This window comes from Magallana gigas, chromosome 3 (assembly GCF_963853765.1).
Source record: "Magallana gigas chromosome 3, xbMagGiga1.1, whole genome shotgun sequence".
NCBI lineage: Eukaryota > Metazoa > Mollusca > Bivalvia > Ostreida > Ostreidae > Magallana > Magallana gigas.
This window is the reverse complement of record NC_088855.1, coordinates 24,265,552-24,270,817: the sequence shown is the minus strand read 5'-3', so window position 1 is coordinate 24,270,817 and position 5,266 is coordinate 24,265,552. Positions and strand designations below refer to the sequence as shown.

At 33.2% G+C, this 5,266-nt stretch overlaps 1 long non-coding RNA gene across 1 annotated transcript; it reads right to left on the bottom strand.

Annotated features, from left to right (window-relative positions):
* Window positions 1-2,413: 2,413 nt before the first annotated feature.
* Window positions 2,414-5,073, bottom strand: LOC109617284 (uncharacterized). Its single transcript, XR_002198430.3, has 2 exons — window positions 3,883-5,073; window positions 2,414-3,011 (listed from the first exon to the last, which is right to left on the bottom strand). It is a non-coding gene; the product is annotated as an uncharacterized lncRNA (long non-coding RNA).
* Window positions 5,074-5,266: the final 193 nt, after the last annotated feature.

The window sequence follows — 5,266 nt, the reverse complement described above, 5'->3', positions numbered from 1 at the left end:
TATTTTATATATATACATGTATATAGGGACTTGTCATCTTGGTATCTATCCCCCCTGCATACCCTGCATATACTCAAGTCGATAACATCAGCTACTCGATCCAGAAAGAGGCGGAACAACAGTCGGCCGTCAGCTTTTATTAATTATGATGATCTCATTAATGTACATATGACATAAATATCACTCTCACGAATGATTTTCTCACGGTTCTCAGTCACTGTGATAAAAAATATAATAAATAACGAACAACAAAATGAACCCACGTGCACGCGTAATCTAAGGTTGTATCACTATTGAAATCTGAACGATTTGATGATACGATTTCTGAATATTTTTTTCTTCCAAATATAATTATATATTTCCATCTACCAAGTATGATTCTCTTTACTTCTTACGGAAACTTGATAGAAAACTGACAGGACTGAAATTGACACACCATGTTTATCGATTGGTCAAAACCTACAGCGACCTTAAGAAAAATCACGGACTGCACGAAATAATCATTATGATGTCAGACTCAAAGTTTCACAGGAGACGATTTGGCTGTTTCTTTTAGCTAACGTACTTATGATCTTATCTACATTACCAGTAATTTAGTGAATTTTACTTACTTTTTAAAATCAGTTTATTCATCAGTTAAAAAAGAAAGATGTAAATATAAACAATAAAATGCTTTCTTTGATGATTCATGCGGGTTATGAAGGTAGCGATAATTGCAGAAAATTTTTACATAACCCGCTGACGCGCTTATGTAATTTTTCTTCAATGTCGCTACCTTCATATTCCGAATGAATCACCAACGAAAGCATTTTATTGTTTAAACATTCATTTGTGATTTTGGTTATTTTAACGCCCTCTTGGTCAAACTGTAGTCGACTTTGTAGACAGATAGATATTAATGGTACATGCTGATATTGATAGCTTAATATGACGGTCCTTATTTTCTTATCTGTAGAAACCACGTACTATCTCTTTCAGTGCGATAGTTATATACAAGTACTTATGCAATGCGTGCTAAGATCTGTTAGTTTCTTATTAAATGAATTGAGATGTGTATAATTGTTATAATAGTATTTTTATCTATTAGAATATCAACAGTAGTTATCTATATATTTGTAAATTGATAATCACTTTATCTTTTTAATTCTTTGGATGATTTTATTTTGGATCTGCAAAAAATAATAATAAATCATTTGATCAGTTTTCAAAGGAAAATTGCAAATAAATAATTTATAGATAATTTATGTAGAACAAAACTGTGACACACAGTAGTACTTTGTCTCATCGAGTCTGTTTAAAAAAAAAACAACTTTGGCAACATCCGATGCATTTTAATCTCGAAACAAAAGCAGCTTTCCGTAATGAATAGCTTTTAAATAGCGTCTGATTAAGAGCAAAGTGCGCAGTGCACTTAGTGAACCCGGCGGAACAGCTGCGAAGTGTTGTAAAAGTGCAGGCAATTAAAGAACACTATATTTTGAATTGTTTTATTATGTCATTTTATTGATTAACCAACTCAAATATAAATACAATAAAACGTTAAATTCTTTGTAAATGATTAAAAAAAAGTCTTCTGATAAAATACTGTCTGTCATGGACCCTGTTTGCTTGCATCACGACATGTCAGGACTAGGGGTGGGGAGGGGGGTGGGGTTCAGGTGGAATCGATGGAGGAATTGGGGTGAGGGTGGAAGGGTATGAGATCAAAATATATTATTGTGTGCGTCATTCGATTTTTATGAATAATCTAACAAAGTGCTTAATAAAACTATTCAATATTTCAAGTACATAAACTTGTTATAATCGTAACGATCATACTTTGGTAACACAAGAATTTGATTGACAAGGGACATGGATACAATCATTTCACTAACACAAGATGCCTCACAGGGCGGGGCGAATGTGATGTCATGACATTGCTCAGGGGTGCGTCACATCAACCGATTACTACTCATTCTGAGACATTATTTTTCATCAGAAATCAAAAAAAGTGTTTAAACATGAAATGTTCATGCAAGTTGAATTTGCAAAGATTTCACAATGCTGTATGTTTGTATATCAATAAAACAGCTATAGCAACAATTTCTACATATTTTGCAGTATGGCACACAACACAGCGTGATTTTCTTTTAAAATTAAGACATGGCGAATGCATAGTACGAATTATTAAATCAAAATATACGTTGTTTTTTTTTCATTTTTCTCCAGTCTACAAAAATAGAATGAAAAGTTTCTACATAGCTATCTAATCATCGTCCTGGATTTACACAATTTTACCGGTATTGCCGAGTCTGAGATCATTTGGAATTCTTTTGTAAATCACAATGAATTGGTACAACATATACTGCAATGCAAGTTGAAACATATACAATTGTACAAAGTATAGAAAATATAGCAATCAATAACAATGATAAGTATCAAATTCATATTTATCGATGAATAAAAATCCAAAACAAAAATAGAAAAGTATGAATATTAAAGCATAGTTTGAAAACTAAAAAAGACATGCGATATCAAAGCTTTCACAAAACATCCAAACAATGGAGCCGTCCTTCAGTTTGCATCGTGCGATGTGTATTCCATAGCAACAACGTAACCATCGCGTTAATTTCATCGTGACATGGAATTGTTTCCACGAGGTTTCCCGACCTGTCCATGTCGTAAAAAAACCTGCTTGGGTTACATAAGCCTCTGCAAATAGACGAAAGCATGCTTCCTACTGCAGAAAAAGGTGAAAAATCAATGGAGGACGGAGCTGTTTCATGACTCAGCCTCCGATATTGGAAAAATCTTTCGTCTAAATTTTTTTCTTCCTCAAAATCGTCACTTTAATTGTATTCACCTGAATATAAAGAATGGATGTAAATAGGCATTGGTTTACCGTTCGCAGTGTTTTAAATGTTTGGTACACTCCGTCCACATTTAACCTCTCAGGGCTAGGAGAGGGAATTCGGTATTTGATATCACTTTTTTTAATTTCCTCACGAAAGACTCGAAACATGAGGAAAAATCTGCAAAAAATATATACATACATATATATTGCATCCTAAATAATTCTCCGAACACAAAATATCGTATAAGTGGTATGAAAATACATCAAATATAAAACAGTATTATAGTATAGTACATGTAATAGTATATAATGTGATTTATACGCTTATAATTTAACGTACAAATCCTATAATATTTCAAAACCTTGATTCATTCAGACAGTATGTGTACAAATGATTTAACGGGAATAAACCATTTGCAAAAATGACACAAATAACCCCCTTTTCAATGTAAATCTCTGTGGGGTTGATTTTTTTTTTTGTAGGGAGGAAGTTTTGTTTTTGTTTTTATTTTTTTGTTCATTTTTATTGGGGGGGGGGGGGGGGGGGTGAGGTCTTTTTTTTTATTTTGGGGGGGGGGGGGTGGTTTTGCTTTTTTATTTGTTCTTGGTTTTTTTTTGGTTGTTATTTTTTTGTTTGTTGTTGTTTTTATTTTTTTCTTTCTTTTAATAAATATCTAAAAACATACCAAAGAAATATCTTTAATGCAAGTGAGTAAAGTTGAAATAATTTCCGGTTGGATAAAAATAAAAATGATATATGTACGTTAACAATGTCAGGAGGAAAGAGCGGAAATAAAATCTGATAAACACATGTACAAGGAAAGGAAAATTAAATGTGTTATATATTTTGAAACCATATCATCTAAGGGATATGAAAAATTGGACCTCCTTAAAATTCAATAAAAATATTGCAGCATTGATCGTAGCAAACAGTATTTAGTTGTACATATACTATGATTTATCATCTTGTGATGGTTTTTTGTGCTCTGAGAGAGAGAGAGAGAGAGAGAGAGAGAGAGAGAGAGAGAGAGAGAGAGAGAGAGAGTTACCTTAATTTCAGTATATGAGTAAGCTGATCCTGCACACAATGGCTAAGATCTTCACCGAAGTACTGCATATGTTGGACAGATATTCGGAGGGAATTATCAACACAAAGAAATGTCTTCTGAGCGCGTAAGCGTTCATTTCGTCCCCAATTAGACGGCACATTCTTCCAACTTGCTGTGCATTATCGTCGAAATTCTCATCCATACCAAGTCTCAAGATATCATTGTCAATTTCACTGACATGGCGTTTTCGTCTTCTGATATTAGTCTGCGAATGGAGCATCTTTTCGTCACCCCTCTGTTTTATCTTTTGGCGGGTTTCTGGGGATTATTTTCACATATATGTTTTTTTTTCTGAACATGTGCGCATTATATAAAATCAAAACATCATTTGCATATCAAAATAAACATTTGAAGCACGTGGTACCACGTGCCAAGCATCTGGGGCGGGAAACGAAATATGGGTCAATGATTGTCATTTTCTAAATATAACGATTTCGTCATCCTGCAACTAACGGATTGATCGTTAAATTACAGCGCGATTAATATGTATAGTTAAAATATCACTGGAGGCATGTATTGGAGTTTCAATTGTTCAAAAACAATGTGATACATGAGTTTTACCTCTATTCTAGTTTGTTTTCTACGCAGTACTTCACTTTTTGGGTTCAGTAAAATGACCCATGACACGATTTTGGCACTTTCAATTGCCAAAAAAGATAACACAGCGTGTCACCACCAACACCATTGTTCAAGTTATACATTGGGGTAACTTATAACATAACGTTTAAAAACCGTTCTAGTACATTGGACCTCGCACTTGGTTTAAATAAATCAAATAAGGGATTTGTTTACAACAAACGGTTGAAAATCTAAATTGATTGAATTGTATTATGTATATGCCAAGAATAACCATCCTCTCAAAGTTCTATAGATAGCATATTAACAAATTCAAAATAATAAAGATATGCTATCGATACTACCTCTGACGTCATCCCGCAGCAGAAGACAAAACGCTGCTGTATAAACAAACTTCATTTGTCCAATGTTTGATTTTAATATTTCAGATCATTCTATAACCACATTGTCTATGATATGCTTTAAAATTAACAAGTTGTTGAATATTGATAATGTTAAAAATAACTTTAGCATCCAGTCGCTATATTAGTAACCCTAGCCCAGAAACAAGTAGACCTTACTAATCTCCCTCTTTTGTTCACAAGGAACTATTTCTCTTGTCATGACATCTAATTAGAAGTTAAATCCCCGCCTTGGAAAAGAGTAGAATGTAGTTTACATTGAGCATCATTCTGTTATAAAATGGCTATGTCATGATCGGTGTAACAGAAGAAGGTTCAGCTCAATATTTTATTTATTTAAATTTTGT